Here is an 18,368-nt window from a genome sequence, read left to right on the forward strand (position 1 = left end):
GAAGAAAGAAAAGGAAATATACTGGGAAGAGGAAGGGTCATGGTAATTATTTCATATAATTGGAGTATGTAGGTAGAAGACTATGCAAATGATGGAGTGTAGAGAGTAGATGACTTTGAACTTCCCTTTCATATGAATTGGTCAAAGAAGGGAAGACATACACAATTGGGTACAGAATACATTTCAATCAACAGGGACATGAGAAGGAAAGAGGAGAAGGGAGAAAAGAGAATTTTAGGGAAGGTAGATTCAGGGAGTGACTAGTCTTAAGCAAAATAAATTCTAACTAAGGGGACTGGATAGCAAAGAGGAGTTGAAAGGGAAAGAAATGAAGAATAAGAATCTGTAATTGGACTCTGGGTGAAGGAAAGAGAAGAGAGTCAAGAGATCAGAAGCAGATTGCATTAGACCTAAAGCCCTAGTGCTGAGCCAACTCCTTATTTACCACTATCTTCTTCATAAAAACAGGGAAAGAAACAAATAGGGAAAGAAAAGTATAACAGAATAGGATAGAATGAAATGTATACAATTAATGATCATAAATGTTAATATAAATGGGATGGACACACATAAAATGGAAGAGATATCAGAATGGATTAGAAAGCAATTAGAAAACAAAATGTCGTTTATAAGAAATAAACAAAACCAGGGGGCAGGTAGGTGGCACAGTAGATAAAGCACTGGCTCTGGATTCAGGAGGACCTGAATTCAAATCCAGCCTCAGACACTTGACACTTATTAGCTGTGTGACCCTGGGCAAGTCACTTAACCCTCATTGCCCAAAAAAAAAAAATAAAGAAATAAACGAAACCTAAAAATCACACAGAATTTTTAAAAAGGGGCTGTAGCAAAATCTATTATGCTTCCATTGAACTCCAAAAGGAAGTAATCATGATATCCATCAAGGAAACAACAAAAGCAGACTTGAATTAATGAGATAAACAGAAAAATTGCCTTATACTAAAAGATACTATAGGTAATAAATTAATATAAATACTAATATATGAACCAAATGGCATAGCATCTGAATTCTTACAGGAAAAATTAAATTAGTTATAGAGTTAAATAACCAGTGAAATTCTAATGCTGGGGGACTTTAATGTATCCCTTTCAGACCTAGAAAAGTTTTAAAAAATTGTAAATTAAGGAGCTGAATAGAATTCTATTAAAGTTTAGGTATGATAGATCTCAGGTAATTATTGAATCAGAATAGAGAAAAGTATACATATTTATCAGCTGTGCATAGCAACTTTACAAAAATTGATCATGTAGGGGTATAATGAGCTGAAGAGACTGAGAAAAGTCTGAACTGTCCTTCTTTGGGATCAAGTTCCCCCAGTTTTGAATCTAATCTATGTAGGTTTAAAGTTGGAGACTCTGTGAAAAAGGGCCTACTGGCCAGCTGTTGTACTATTGACATAGGATTATATTCCAAATCCACAGAGGTGGAAGGGTCCCAGAGTTGATTTTGTCCAACCCCCTCATTTTAATTGTATGGGAGTGTTGCCTTGCCTAGAGGGCTTGTTTCAGAGTCTGGGCTAGTGTTGAAACTATCAGTTGCCAGGATTAAAAGTAAATAAGCAGATTGACTTTCATACTTAAACTTTCTCTCTGTTCTTCCTTCATACTAAGTTTATAAATGACAATCAAAACCTTAAAGAATTACTCTCTCAATGGAATTAGAATTCAAAGGGGGATCAGATTTTTAAGCCAAAGGAGACTATAAAACCATAGCAAGCTACTAGTCTGTCCCTGAGTGAATGAAATACCTATTCTTCCTTCAGAGAACCCTGGCTATTCCCTCATAGAGTGTGTTGTTTTGGGAAGAACAAAATGAAGTGAGAGGAGAGAAAAAGGACTGCTCACCCAAACAGATGACTTTTGGGGGGTCCAGTTTTATTAATACAGAAAACTCCCTCTACCAGTGTAGATAGGCATCTCATATTTAACTTATAGGCTAAGTGAGCTGCCTGAGGATACTCAGAGGCCACTATTACTTGCCCAGGGACATATAGGGAATATGTGTCAGAGACAGAACTTGAATTCAGGTCTTCCTGACTCTGAAGCCATATCTCTATCCACTATACTGATTTGCCTCCACACATATGGAGTGGGAAGGAGAAAAAGTTCTCCCCATCCAGTCAGGCCATATTAACTGAAATGACCTTGTTGATCATTGGAGTACCAGATATCACATGTCGTCTTTAAGCAAATGGGATAAAGTTATCAGGATATTTGACTTTTATTTGGTTTTGGTTTTGGTTTTTTGGTGGGACAATGAGGGTTAAGTGACTTGCCCAGGGTCACACAGCTAGTAAGCATCAAGTGTCTGAGTCTGGATTTGAACTCAGGTCCTCCTGAATCCAGGGCCAGTGCTTTATCCACTGTGCCACCTAGCTGCCCCAGGATATTTGGCTTTTAAAGGAGGACTGTTAAATACGTCCCCTTCTCCACTCAAGTGGTAAGATTTCAGACAGAATGGCAGAAAAGTAGGGAATATTTTTGGGACCAGGGTGGGGAAGGGGGCTGCATCCAAATGCCTTTCAGATCACACCACCTCAATTCAATTCCTCTATATAAGACATTCATTTTGTTCTCTATCCCTTTATATTATGAGATCCCCATGATAAAAATTCACCAGAACTATACTCCTTTTCCTCTTCAGTGGTTTGTCTGTTGTCCAGTAAAAGGATTGTCCTTGCTGTGTTCTGAGTCTTATCTGGGAAGAATTGGTTCATCTCTAGCTGGAGTCTTGGCCCAGTACGAGAGTTGGGTCACATGTCCATTTTCCAGAGAAAGGCTATTACTATGTTACAAAGGAACAGCGTGGGCAGAGGTGCAAACACTTGGCACATGGGATGGAGGGTGGATCAGTGCTCTGCAGGGTTGCCAGGTCCCACCCCTCTCCCCCAGGTCCTCACCAGTAAATTTCCTTTAGGTCCTGCCCCTGCGATGTTCTCATAATAGAACACCTGGATTTGAGGCATATCCATTTCTGGCAGGGAACACAGGCACCAGCATGACTCAAGTCCCCTCCTTAGATCTGGGCCTGCTGGGGCCCACGCTGTGGGGAGGGAGTACAGGCTTTAAGGAGCTGATCCCCCTCACAAAGCCCTTGTTGAATGTTAGCCCCAGACCAGCCCTCATACCAGATGAATCTTGAATTCCTCTCCACTCTGCTTATACAGTAATTAAAGAACCAAAATCCTCCTGTGGCCTGGAACTACATATTATCACCCAGAGAGCCAGAAGCAAACCATTGTTCCCAGTAAGGTTTTTCTATTAGGATTATTATTATTAATAGTGTAACAACAGATCCGGTTGTTGGCCCAGGGGAGACAGGGGTGGGAATGCACTTTCCCATTAAGAGGTCCTTGCTCTGGACTCACCCAAGGGGGCCAGTTCTGTCCTAGGGGAGCCTGGCCTCTTGAGAAAGGGCTCCGACTCCTTTTTTTCCTCATTTTCTACAGCTCTTTATGCCTCCGTACTCAAACCCTGGGGAAAATCACTTGGAGTTTAGGGTTGGTTCCTGCCTAGAATCTCCCCAAAAGAGCAGAAGGATATTTATTATACAACTGAGGTCTTCTGTCGGACCACTGCTTATTTCATGTGCACAAAAGACATTCTTCAAACATAAAAGACATTCTTTAAGCACAAAAGAATTGTATGTATGCATTGATAAAGACAAAATCTGATACTATCTCTTATAACTCCTATTATGATTTTTTTTTCCGGGAGGATAATTCTTAAAAACAATAAAACACGAAATAATTAGTGATGTTGCTGAACAATCATTTCACATTGACTCAGCACTGTACAAACAACTCCTTCAAGGTTCATATCTTCCAGCAAGTCAGGGCAATGGTTTGGACATTCCCTTCTCTAAGTGGCCACTTCTTCCAAGAAAGATTGCTAGAGTTGTAAGGAGCAGCTCTCAAGGTACAGGCAGCACTGATTGTGGGACCCAGGAGCTCTCAAGGCTGGAGGTGTCTATCTCAGTGTTGTTATTCTATCACCTATACTCAGGGAAAGGTACTCAAAGCAGAAGAGGCAGTCAAGGCCTTGTGATTCAGGCTCAGGCTCACCTAGCTAGCACGTACACATGTTCCCAGAGAATACAGAGTGTCGAGTTAGAAGGGGGAGGAGTCCTTTCCCTTCACCAATTTGTGAGAAAAACCATAGCAAATTCCAAGAGACATATTCAGAAGAGATTCAGAAGGGATATTTTTTCTCTCTTTAAAAATCTATTGAATAGGTGGTTCTTCCTGGCTCAGTGACTCATCCTCTTTGATGTCAACAATCCGTTATGGGGGAGGGAGGAGATACACAAGGTTGCATGTCTCCTTTAGCAAAAAGGCCACAACCTTGTCCCCATCCCCCATGAGGTTAAATCACATGATCCAAGAGATTCACCTCTATTATGGTAGCACAATGACACCCTTTGAAAAGGAGACCACCAAGCAATGTGATAGGACTTCAGAAGCTCAGAATAAAACTACCTTAACCCTACACCCCCTCCTCTTCAAAAAATAAATAAAAAAGAAACCCCAAATAAGCAGCTTCTGGAACTAGCTTTCTACTCTGAAATTTTATTGCAATGGTCTTTATTTATCCAGGCTTGGTCTTCCTTTAAAATACAAATGGCCCTGTGAGAGGAAACATATTAAGCACATTGCACTTCAGTGTGAATGACTTTAGATTCTTTTCTGAGCCAGATTTTAATAGTGGGAGAGGGGGAAAAGAGGAAAAAGGACGGGTCATGTGTGGTGGACCTGACTGAGGGTCCGAGTTCTTCAGAATGAAGCACAGAATATATCTAGCTCCTTGGGAAATACTCCAGTTCAGCACAGCCTTGAGGGCAGTCATGGTGCAATCAGAAGAGTCAGAGGATAAGAGATGAAATCCCAACTCTGCCACTTGCTGTCTGGATGACCAAATCATTTCACATCCCTAGACCTTGCTTTCCTACTCTGTCAAATCAAGGAATTGGACCTATGGCCTCTGAGATCCCTTTGATCTCTAAATCTATATCCCCACCAGGCCTCAGTTTCCTTCTCAGTAAAATGAAGGGGTTAAATAGATGAAATCCCTTCCATCTCTAAACCATATGACTCTTTTTTTAGGTAGTAAAATAATTAAATGAATATTCACTCCCTTGTCAATTGTTCATAAAGGACACAGGGAAACCTCCATTTGATTTGGAATCATACTATTTTTCTCTTTGTCAAAAAGGTGATTTTTTTCTGAAATGGTTGGGCCAAGTTTTCATCATTTCTTTGGTGACTTAATGTGGGCTCTAAAATATTGTTGCTGGTTCCTTTACTATGAGAGAAAATGGATAAACTCCGTCTCCTAGTGGGTCTCAAGTGCTTCTCTTGAACAGGTCAGTTCCAACTGTTTTCTTCTATTCCTGAATTTAACATGGAGAATACATTCATGAACATACATCCAAAAGACTACTGAAAACCTTGGAAAAGGAAATCAAAATATGGATCACATTTTATATGAGCCTGAAATAGACCAACATTTAATATCCTTGAGGTAGGGGCCTGTCTGTGAGAGGAAAAAGAACTTTGGGATATCTTGTCCAGCTTTTCAGTTCTATTCCATTCTATCCTCCACTAACCTGTCCAGTTGATCTTCAATCACAAGTCTGATTATGTCACCCATTTCCCAATTCAATAAACTCCAGTGGCTCCCTATTATCTCTAGGATCAAACAGAAAGATCTTCAGTTTTAAACCATATGGCTCTTGAGGTAATAATAACAACAATAATAGTACTGCTGGGGGCAGCTAGGTGGCACAGTGGATTGAGCACCAGCCCTGGATTCAGGAGGACCTGAGTTCAAATCCCACCTCAGACACTTAACACTTACTAGCTGTGTGACCCTGGGCAAGTCACTTAACCTCAATTGCCTCACTAAAAAAAAAAAAAAAGAAGAAGAAGAATAGTACTGCTGCCACTACTGCTACTACTACTACTGGCTTTTATAGGATGTTTTAAAATTTACAAAGCAATTTTCATATATTATCACAATTGATCCTCACAACAATCTTGTGAGGTAGATGTGATGGCTCTCCCCATTTTACCAATGAGGGAACTGAGGCTTGAAGTAGTTAAGGGAGTTAAAGGGAGTAGTTAAGTACTTAAGTGAGGCTCACATACCTACTAAGTGTCTGAGGGAAAGAGATGTGAACTCAGGTCTAACTGGATTTTCTTGATGAGGATGCATCTGAGTAGAGGAATGTGGAAAGGGGAGCTGGCAAACCCAGAGGTACCTCAGTTTCTTGCCAGATTCTTCCCAAGGTTAGCCTTCCTTTAGCCGTATTAGTAGCCACAGCAGCTTCTCCGCTAAGTTATGACCTGAGTAGTAGCAGTGTCAGAAAAGAGGACAGCAAAAGAGATGTGGGAATGAGAATGAGAGAAACCTAGAATCATAGGGTCATACAATTTTAGGGCTCAAAGTGATGAGAGATGGAGGTCATTTAGCACAGAGGCCTTAGAGAGGTCAAATTACTTACCCAGGATCACTCTGTGATGCAAGACTCTACAACCCAGACTACAGCCAGGGACTTGTTTCCTAAGACCTCCTCACTTACGGGAGCCAACTTAGATTTAAAGCTAGAAGGGATATTTAGAGCTTGGAGATCATTGAGTCCAACCCTCTCATTTTACAGATGAGGTAAGTAAGACCAAGTTGTTAAATGGCTCTCCTAAACAACTAGGTGACTGAGTTAGGAGTCCAGCTCTGGTCTTCTGGACTTCAAGTCCAAGGGCTCTTCAGGATTCCACTCCAAAAGGGATTCTGTGGCTATTCATTACATAGAGGAGAAATTCTTTACACACCCTACCTCAGTCAATCACTCAACAGCCTTTAATGTTAAACTAAAACTGCTTTATTTTACAGTCCTCTAATGCACTTAATCATGCAATATTGTGGATTATAGCTATCAGTGTTGGCTTCCTCTCTTCTTGCACAGTAAATGTTTGACATAAATGTTTGTTGAGTGATTAAACATTTTTTGATTAGTCTAAGGTCAGACACATATAATAAAAATAAAATAAATTAGTACAGCAAAGTAAGATATTTGGTGCTTAGAGAAAAGCCTGGTATAATAGAAAGAGCAATGCATTTCCAATCAGGAAAGCCCTGGGTTCAAATCCTACTTTGCTATTTAGGAGTCATATAATCTTTGGCAAGTCACTGACCTTCTTAGAGCTTCCATTTCCTCATCTATAAAATGAGAATAATATTACTCAGATGCCTGACCCATGGAGTTGCCGTGAGGTCAATGATTGAGGTGTTTCCTTTGTCTCCATATTCAACAACCAACCCTCCTTTCAATCACACTACCCCTTTTAAGGGAGAGGAACAGAGAGAGAGAGAGAGAGAGAGAGAGAGAGAGAGAGAGAGAGAGAGAGAGAGAGAAGGAGAGAGAGATATGGAAAGGAATCTTAGAAACCATATAATCTAATCCCTCATTTTACAGATGAAGAACCCAAAGGACAGAGGTTAAACAATTTGCCCAAGGTCACACTGGTAATAAATCGTAGGACTGGGTTTCTAAACTAGGCTCTCTGAAAGCAATTTCCCCAGATTCTAAGCAGTAGGGAGAGTAAAACTTTCATTCACATGTGTGTGTGTGTGTATATGTATATATATGTGTGTGTATATGTATATATACACACATTCATACATATATAAGTGAAAATATAAATGTGCAAACATGTATATATAAATACACTTAAGTGTATAGTATATGTGTATACATATATGTATGCATGTGTATTTATTTATACATGTGTGCACACACATATACATGCATGTATATTTATACATACATATATTTATACACACATTCAATTTTCATCTCCCTACTCCTTATTATTTGCCTTCAGAGAATCTAGAGTGAAACCCAGACCTATGATTTATTACCAGTGTGACCTTGGGCAAGGTATTTAACCCCTGCCCTTTGGTTTCCTCATCCTTACAGTGAGGAAGTTGACTAGAGAGTTTTGAAGATTCCCTTCCAGCTCTAACATCATGATTCCTACTTCCCTCCTCTGCATCCCTATCCTCCCTCCCAAAGGCAGGAGGATTATGGTTACTGTTTCTAGGGACAGGGTCTTTGAGATCCTTTGCCTTATTCTCATTAATTGAAGAAGTTGGGCTTCAGAGAAGGTGGAGGGTTTAGGGCGGAGGACTTTGAGAAGGCAGGAAGTGGTGCTGTCCCAGCTATCTCTGGCGGCTCTCCTGTGACATGTGCCACACTTTCCTCCCCATTGAAATGATACTGAAAGCAATAAAATAGACACCAGAGGGTGTTCCCAAAACAGGTGCAACTAGGTCCTTCCTGAATTTCATGTCTGACCTGACCTGTTCAACCTCTGCATTTCATTGTCTGTGGTGTGTATCCTGTTTTGTTTTTAGAAAACAGTTCAATGGGGAAAATTTTCCTTCTATTAACTTTTATACACAGTAGTGTTTTATTGACAATAACAGAAACCTCACTTTTGTATGATAAATTTTATATTTTTCAATCTTTTCCCACATTTCAGAGGCGGCTGGGTGATACAGAAGATAGATTGCTGGACCTGGAGTCAGGAAGACCTGAGTTCAAATCCAGCATCACACACTTACTGGATGACCTTGGACAATTCATTTAACTTCTGTCTGCCTCAGTTGTCTCACCTGTAAAATGGGGATAACAATAGTACATACCTCCCAAGGTTGTTGAGAGGATCAAATGAGATATTTGTAAAGAGCTTTGGCATATAGCAGGCCTTCAAGAAATGCTTGTTTCCTTCCTTCCTTCCTTTGTTATCTCAACTGATCATTTATTCATCAAGGCAAATCAATAAAAATTTATTAAGGGCCTCCTATGTTCCAGGTGCTGTGCTAAGTCCTGGGGATACAAAGAGACAAAAGACAGCCTCTGCCCTCAAGCAGCTTATAATCTAATGGGGGAGAAAACACATGTCCAAACAAGCTCTAAACAGGAAGAATTGGACATAATCAACAAGAGAGGATTGGAAAAAGTGTCCCATAAAAAGGAGATTTCATCTAGGAATCAAAGGAGGATAGAGAAGCCAGGAGATGGAAAGGAGGAAATACAGCAGTCTGGGCATAGGAAAGAGCCATAGAAAATGCCTGGAGCTGAGAGATGGGGTGTCTTGTGAAACAACCCAGAGACCTGTGTCACTGGATCACAGAGCACATAGTGACATCCAAGGGAAGCTAGGGAAGCTAGGAAGGGGTTACCTAGGGTATGACGATCTTTGAATGCCAAATAGAGGGTTTTATCTTTAATCCTGGAGATGATAGGAAGCTACTAGAGCTTATAAATAGGTGATCTGACATAGTTGGACATGTAATTTAGGAAGATCACTTTGACAGCTGAGTGGGGGAAATAGACTGGAGCAGGGAGAGACCTATGGCAGGGAGAGTAACCAGCAGACTATTGTCATAGTGCAGGTGTGAAGGGATGAGGGCCCTCACCAGAGTGGTAAGGATGTCAGAGGAGAGAAGAGGGAATATATGAGAGAGAGTTGTTACCAATGTAGAATTGACAGGGCTTGGCAACTTGATATGGGGGAGGGAGGTGAGAGAGACTGAGGAGTTGAGGATCATACCTAGGTTGTAAGCCTGTATGACTAAGAGAATGGAGGTGTGCTTGACAGTAATAGGAAAATCAGAAAGAGGTGAGGGTTTAGAGGAGAAATATATGGGTTCTGATTTGGATATGTTAAGTCCAATTTATTGACAGGACATCCATTTCTAGATCTCCAATAGGCAGCTGGAGGTTATGAGAGAGGTTAGGCAGATATATAGATCTTAGAATCATCAACAAAGAGATGATAAGTGAGTCCTTGGAATCTGATGAGATCACTAAGTGAAATAGTATGGAGGGAGAAAAGAAGAAGGCCCAGGAAGACCTCCTGCCAGATGACCTCTATTTTTTCAGTGAAATGTGAGGCAAGGTTCTCAGCTGAGAGTTTGGGGAAAAGGGAGCCTTCGGAGGTTTGAAGAGGGATGAAGAGGTTTGAAATAGTTGCTGTGGTGAATGGGATAGTGGATTGATTAGGGCAGCGTTGAAGGATTGCCTTGCCAAAGTGAGGACCCAGTCAAGATTTTGTAACATAAATTCATAGAGGACCCACTCAGCATGGTTTTCATGATTTTCTATAGCTTCATTCATCAAATATTTATCAAGCACCTGTTATGAAATGAACTTTAATGTAGAATTTCAGGTAGTGTAGCAGACAGGGCAGGTCTTTGAGGGCAAGGACCTATCTAAGGTCTCTCAAACTGAATCACCTCAATTCTGTTCAACATACCTTTATTAAGCACCTACTGTATGCAACATACTGTGCTAGGTGATGGAGGAGATTTTAAAATGAAATAAAACATAGTCCCTCCCCTCATGGAGCTTACCATCTAGATGGGAGGAAGGGAGAAAATATATACACAAATAATGTAAAATAATAAATTCTAAGTTCTTACAACTGAGAAATATATAAACAGTCTTATGTAGGGTCTAGGATGGGGATAGGAGGCATTTAATTTGGGGAGAAACAACCAAAGAAAGGATTATGGCTGACCCTTCTTAATCAGAATAATCTGGGAGCTATTCTAGGGATTGGGCCTAGCTCAGTCATTCAATTAATCAACAAGCATTTATTAAGTACCTGTTGTGTGCCAGAAACTGGCAAAACAAAATAAAAACAAAAGTGAAAACAGTCATACAACATTAGAAGAATAGATTAGGGATTGGAAGGGATCTGTGCCCTCTAGGAGCAGATGTGGCCTAGATAGAAGAAACAATATATTCATATATGAAGCAGATAAAATATTATTTTGAGAGGATTTCCCTAGGGTCTGTGGAGAACAGGAAAGGAATTTGGACTGAGCCTTGAAGGAAATTCTGGTTTCTGAGAGACAGAAGCGAGGAAGTTGCTTGCAAGTATGGAAGCTATATGAGGAAGCCAATTTGGCTAGACTGCAATGTCCATCAAGTGGAATAATGTGTAATAAGACTGGAAAGGTAAATTGGGGCCACGTTGCAAGAGTTTTAAATGCACAACAGAGGAGTTTGTATTTGATAAATGTTTGTCAAACCAAACTAAAAGAAAATGGATCCAATTTACCAATTAAAAAAAAAAAAGGCCCAGAAAAGTTAAGATCAGACAATTAGTAAAAAGAGACTAGATTAGAGCCAGTTCTCCCATGGTTCTTTCCACTATAGCAGACAAATACAGAGGTCATCACAGTAACTCCTCCCTCCACTTGGTGTGTAATAACACCCTCAGCAAAGTCTTGCTGTCAGGAGATGAGAATTTGCTAGAGGATACTTTTGCCAAATAGGCCAACACAAACCTCTCAAGAGGCTTGCAGAATATTTGCTTGGAATATTTGCAGAGAGACTCACACCCTTCCAACCAGCAAAGAATTACCAGCATCCACTTGAGACAGGCAGCCTGATGGGGCAGGAGGAGTATCGGATTTAGATTCAGAACCCCCAGAATGGGATCATGGCTCCCTCGCTTAGTGTCTTGCTGTGTGGCCTTGGCAGGCCAGTCAGCATCCTGGCCTGCAACATGAAATGAGTACTCATTACCTACCTTGTAGGGAAAGGAGGCTATGAGGAAGGAATGAAAGTATGTCTATGAAGCCCGTTGTAAATAAAAAGCATTTTTATGAAGAGGCAGGATTTTCCCTGAAAAAAAGCCTAGGAAGGACTTGGAAATCTGATTCTCTTACTGTGTGGCTGATTGCAAGTCACCTCAATTCTCTGAGCCTCAGTTTCCTCCTTTATAAAATAGAGAAGAGGCAGCTAGGTGTCACAGTGGATAAAGCACTGGCCCTGGAATCAGGAGGACTTGAGTTCAAATCTGGCCTCAAATACTTGACACTTCTTAGCTGTGTGACCTTGGGCAAGTCACTTAACCCTAATTGCACCATAATTAAAAAAAAAAAGTTTAATAAAATAGGGAAGATAACACTTGCAAGTACTTACTCCAGAAGGATTTCACAATGAGGAAAGTGCTTTGTGATTCAATTCAGAAAACATTTATAAAGCGCCTATTATTTGCCAGGTGGCTGTGGATACAAAGATAAGGAACTCCCTGGAGAGAAAACTCCCTTTGCCGATGCTTATTGCTACCTTCTCAATTGTCTAGAGATTAAGTACACTGAAAGGTGGTGACTTGCCCAAGGTCACACAGCTAGCATTAATCAATCAGTTAATTAGTATTTATTAAGTAGCTTGGTAGTGCAATGGATAGAGCTCTCAGCCTAGAGTCAGGAAGACTCATCTCTCTGAGTTAAAATCTGGCCTCAGACATTAATTAGCTGGGTGAACCTGGTCGAGTCACTTAACCCTATCTGTCTTAGTTTCTTCATCTGTAAAATGAGCTGGAGAAGGAAATGGCAAACCACTCCAGTATCCTTGCCAAGAAAACCCCAAAAGGTGTACATGAAAGGCCAAGTCTTTATCCACCTGGCCAGGCCAGATATATATATAAAACAAAACCAAAATAGTCTTAGTCCTCAAGGAACTTACAATCCATGTGTACATAGATAAATAAATATAAAATTAAAGCAATTTCTAAAGGTAGATAACATTAACAGGTTGCTGGGGGGGGGGGCGGGTGGTCATGAAGGGGACTGGAGAAAGAGAGGCCTTGTCTAGATATAAGTGTAGAGTCTGAGCTCTGAGCAGGGCTAGATGCCAGGCCTGGGCTACTGTTTCCTGGCACAGTTCCAGATTTACTCATGGGGATCATGGCTTCCTGAAAGCCCTCCAGACCAAAATCCCCAAGAGAAGTAGAGATTAAGGCAGTATTTCCCAAAAGATGCTCCATGGGCCTAGTTGTATTCTTCACAATGTGAGTTAACGGTCCCTTCTAAAATTACTTGTGCAATTATGGATGTAGTGTCTTGAAGTCCCCAAGTAGGAGAGCAGCAGTTGGGAAAGAGACAAAAAGTGTAAGTCAGGTACCAAACTCATTGAGGAAGGAAGAGAAATGACCTAGACGACACACAACATCTACCAGGATTTCCCTCTTCATTGTTTTCTACTCATCCTGTATATAGTCTGTACATACTTGCTTGCTTGTTGTCTCCCCCATTAAGTTGTGATCTCCTTGAGAACAAGGACTGTCTTTTGCCTCTATTTGTATTCCCAGCACTTAACATAGTGCCTTGCACATAGTAGGCCCCTGAGTAGTATTGATTCACTTTGTTCAGTCGTTTTCAGTCATGTCTGATTTTTGTAACCCCATTTGTGGTTTTCTTGGCAGAGATACTGGAGTGGTTTGCCATTTCCTTCTCCAGCTCATTTTCCAGACAAGGAAACTGAGGCAAACAGGGCTAAGTGACTTGTCCAGGGTCATATAACTACTTAGTATCTGAGGCCGGATTTTAGTTAGTTTTTGGTGTCTTCCTGACTCCAGGCCTGGCCCTCTATCCACAACACCACTTAGCTGGTCTGTTGTTTATTCATTAGATTCTTAATAAATGTTTACTGACTGACTGTGTGAAAAAATAGTACAGATGAAAAATGTTTGCTACAAAATCAGGCTTAAGGGGCAGCTAGGTGGCACAGTGGATAAAGCACTGGCCCTGGATTCAGGAGGACCTGAGTTCAAATCCAGACTCAGACACTTGATGCTTACTAGCTGTGTGACCCTGGACAAGTCACTTAATTCTCATTGCCTGGCAAAAAAAAAAAATCAGGCTTAAGTTCCTCTATTTTGCTCCAAAATTTCCCTGATCCTGAGATGTTCTAAGCTAGTATGTATGACCCAGGTTGTATCAATAGATTTCAAGCTCCTCAATGTTCTCCGGCCAAATTAGTTTAAGAAATGCTGGATTGAATGACTGAAGGATCTATTAGTGTATAAGTGTTAAATTACTGGGGATGATTCACAAATTTAGGACTAGAAGGTAATGCTGAAGCCATCTAGTTCAAAACCTTCACTTGATAGATAAGAAAACCAGAGGACAGGTGAGTTACCCAGACTCACATGACTAGTAAGTGTCTGAGGTAAGATTTGAACACAGGTCTTCCTGACTAAATAGGCTATCTCCATACACTAGAACACTATACACTGTACAGTTAATAGCCCATAGTCACATGTAGAACCAGAGTAGGATTCAGAGTCAGGTTTTACCATTGTAAAGTCATCTCTCTGTCTACTCTTTATCCTATCTCACTTTGGGTGAGATTAAGCTATTATCTGAGCAGCTAGGTGACAAAGTGGATAGTGCTGGGTCTGGAGTGAGAAAAATTTTTTCCCAAGTTCAAATCTGGCCTCAAACACTCAGTAGCTATGTGACCCTAGGTAAGTCACTTAACATTGTTTGCTTCAGTTTCCGCATCTGTAAAATGAGCTGGAGAAGGATGCACTCTAGTACCTTTGAAAAGAAAACCCCAAGTGGCATCATGAAGATTTGGTTATGACCAAAAAACAAAACAAAACAAAAAATAACTGAACAACAACAACAAAAAGCCATTATCTGCCATTAACAGCTTAGCACAATGCAGTTGATAATTTCCCTAGCAGAGACAGGGACCACATGGGAACCAAGAATGATATGGGAGAAAGGGAAGGTCTGGCCATGGGACAAGTCTGAGTCAGGCACCACAGTGGTCAGCCTTGGGTAAATAAATGGTGGGGACACCAAGGATGGAGTCAGGGATTAAAAGAGATGAGAGACCCACTGAATGGAGGCCAAAAGGGCACATCAAACCAACTTCACAGCTTACCCTGAGCATTGAAAGGATTATGTTAAAGGTGACTTTGATCTTCATCCATCCCACCTGCAGAACACTGAGCCTGTGGGCAGCCTCTACTAAAGAGGGAGACTGGAAGGGAAGTGCAGTTTGCTGATCCTGTAAAACCAGGCCTCTTGTACATAGTGGAGAAAGTGAATTTCCAAAAGGAAGGGCTGGTTTCCTTTTGGTTAGCAAATTGCTGTAGACATTCTAGAGACATGCCTACCAACCCCAATGTTGTGCTGGGCTAGGCTGGGCTGGGCTCTGTGACTCATGTGTGTGCTCCAAAGGGAAGAGAAGCTTGTTATTTTAGGGTACTTCACACTCCTGGGCATGGCTCGCACTGATACCGACAGCCCCAGTGCCAAATGCCTTGTGCAGCATGTTCTGTCCCTCTAGGGAGGGGATGGCAGAACAGCTGGGGTGGAGATCCAAAGAGAAAAGCCAAAAACTTTGGGGGAGGAGGTGGGGAAATCAATAAAGTGCAGGGGGCTCAGAAGCAGGGTGGGGCAGTCTGAGGAGAGGGTGGGAAAAAATTTAATAACATCTCACCATTCAGTGATACTGCTCACAAAGCCCCAATTCTAAAATTGCAACACCACCCTTCCAGGCCTTGCTTGTCTCCTTTTACACAAAAAACCCCAGAGAAACAAGGAAAAATGAACCCCCCCCTCCTCCACCCCACTGTCTTTCCCAAACAAAACAAAATGAAACAACTCAGTCTGTAGGAATCTTCAGAAACTATGTGAATCACACAGAAATGCAAAAGAATGTTTGTGCATTTTTCAAATTCTTTTATATGATGTTACATTTAAGGGGAGCAGTATGTCATGGTAGAAAGAACAGGGGGCCCAGAGTTGAAGACCAGGATTCAAATCCCAACTCTGATGCTATCTGTGTGACCTCAGGCAAATCATTAAACACTCCAATAATCCATTTTATTCCCATCTGTAATTCCTTCTGAGATATAAAAAAGGCCTCCCTATGTTCTGGCTGCCCCTTTTCCCCAAATGTCATCTCCTCCTGGCCCTCAGTTTCCTCAGCTATAAGATGAAAGCATTGGAGTAGAGGGGCTCTGGCGTCCCCTCCTAGCTGCACCTATGATCCTGTGAACAGAGATATGCCTTAAACTGAAGCTACAATCTCCCTCCCAACTGAAGGTAGATGGATGGAGGTGGGGATGGGGGGCACAATTTCCAGGGTATCAAAGCAAATCAAAGAAAAGGAAAAATAGGGTATGAAGAAAAGTAGAATTATCTCCATGTTTCCATTTTACCATATTTGTACCATAAATCAGTATAAAAAACATAAAATCGTAACTCTAGAACTGAAGAGGACCCCAGAAGCCAATCAAGCTAATCCTTTCATTTTACAGGTGGATAAACTGAGTTAATTAACTTGCTAAAGATCCTACAATTGGTAAAGGAGGGGTGGCTTCCATAGCCACTGCTCTTTCCCCATCAAGGACAGGTGTGATAGAAAAAGAGATGGGCCAATTGTGTGTGTGTGTATGTGTGTATATATATCACTGTCCTTGATGGGGAAAGAGCAGTGGCTATGGAACCCACCCCTCCTTTACCAATTGTAGGATCTTTAGCAAGTTAATTAACTCAGTTTATCCACCTGTAAAATGAAAGGATTAGCTTGATTGGCTTCTGGGGTCCTCTTCAGTTCTAGAGTTACGATTTTATGTTTTTTATACTGATTTATGGTACAAATATGGTAAAATGGAAACATGGAGATAATTCTACTTTTCTTCATACCCTATACTTTTGTAATATACCAAATAATGACTGGTTTAGGAAAGAAAAGCCTCTAAAGTGAGAAGCAGCATCAATTATAAAGGAACATGACTGAACAGGTAGGAGACTGACTCGCCATTGTGAGTCCTCCGGCTTCGGCCAGGATCGTGGAGATAGCAATCACCTGTATTTTAGGGCACTGCTTCATCTTGTCTTCCTGAGGTATTGAGTTTGTGACGACAACCGCCTCAAAGCAGGCGTGGTTAATTCGAGAAATAGCTGGACCAGAAAAAAGGAGTAAGGATGGCGTAGACTTTGGTGGCTCCAGCTGACGGTTTATCTGCTGCATGGCAGTACCACAAGTATCAGCCATGTCATCCACTAGAATGGCTGCTCCGTCCTTGACATCTCCCACTAACACCATTCGGTTCACTTCATTGGCCTTCTTCCGCTCTTTGTGAATCAGAGCAAAGTCAACATTCGGTCAGTCTGCAATTGAAGTCACTCTTTTAGCTCCGCCAGCACCCAGGGACACTATACAGCAGGTCTTCCAGTCTGCAATGTTCTCCCTTATCCCCTTCAGGACAGCCGGCTCAGCATCTAAGTTATCCACTGGGATATCAAAAAAACCCTGAATCTGAGAGACATGAAAGTCCATCCATGGTGATTATATGTGCTGCTCCTGCTACAGACAGCATATTTGCCGCAAACTTGGCTGAGATCGAGGCTCGGCTTTTGTCCTTTTTGTCCTGCCGAGCATAAGGGAAACAAGGGATAACAGCAGTGACTCGGCTCGCTGAGGCGATCTTGCAGGCATTGATCATGACGAGAAGCTCCATCAGATTGTCGGTGATTTGGCCACAACCGCTCTGCACAATGTAGACATCCTCTCCTCGGACGCTTTCGCCAATTTCCACACACGTCTCCTGGTTACTGAATTTCTTCGTCACCACCTTGCCCAGTTCCAGGCCCAGACCGGACAGGTCCTGGTGGGAGCTGCCGCTGAAGATCTTGATGTTCGGCATCTTTGCCCAGCGCTGCTCGGTGGCCTGACGTCGGCGACCACTGCGGGGGGCTGTTGGGGCGGGGGGGTGGGGGGGGGAGGCTGACTCTGGCGTAGAGGCTCGAGGCCGGTAAGGTGAGGCTGAGGAGAGGTGACTCGGGCGCAAGAGCGTACTTAGCACAACGCCTCGGCCATTTGGGCCAATTGTATATTAAGAATGAGTGGCGGGGCAGCTAGGTGGCGCAGTGGATAGAGCACCGGCCCTGGAATCAGGAGTACCTGAGTTCAAATACGGCCTCAGACACTTAACACTTACTAGCTTTGTGACCCTGGGTAAGTCACTTGACCCCAATTGCCTCACTAAAAAAAAGAAAAAAAAAAGAATGAGTGGGGAGGGGCAGCTAGGTGACGTAGTGAATAGAGCACCGGCCCTGGATTCAGGAGGACCTGAGTTCAGATCTGGTCTCAGACACTTGACATTTACTAGCTGTGTGACCCTAGGCAAGTCACTTAACCCCAATTGCCTCACCAAAATAACAAAAACAAGAATGAGTGTGTGTGTGTGTGGGGGGGGGGGGTGGTACAGCTAGGTGGCTCAGTGGATAAAGCACTGACCCTGGATTCAGGAGGACCTGAGTTAAAATCTGGTCTTAGACACTTGATACTTATTAGATGTGTGCCCTGGGCAAGTCACTTAACCCTCATTGCCCCCCCCCCAAAAAAAAAGGAAAGAAAAGAAAAGAAAGAGAAAAAGGAAAAGAAAAAAAGAATGATTAGCAATAGATGGCACTATACTGGTATTGCCCCCAGGATGCTAAAAGAACCAGAGTAAAATGCCCTT

The 18,368-nt window shown here is 42.0% G+C and overlaps 1 pseudogene; it reads right to left on the reverse strand.

The window, feature by feature from the left end:
* Positions 1–16,619: 16,619 nt before the first annotated feature.
* On the reverse strand, positions 16,620–17,549 carry LOC122742851 (annotated as a pseudogene).
* Between the last annotated feature and the right edge of the window lie 819 nt (positions 17,550–18,368).

The sequence above is a fragment of the Dromiciops gliroides genome, chromosome 2 (genome assembly GCF_019393635.1).
Source record: "Dromiciops gliroides isolate mDroGli1 chromosome 2, mDroGli1.pri, whole genome shotgun sequence".
Classification (NCBI taxonomy): domain Eukaryota; kingdom Metazoa; phylum Chordata; class Mammalia; order Microbiotheria; family Microbiotheriidae; genus Dromiciops; species Dromiciops gliroides.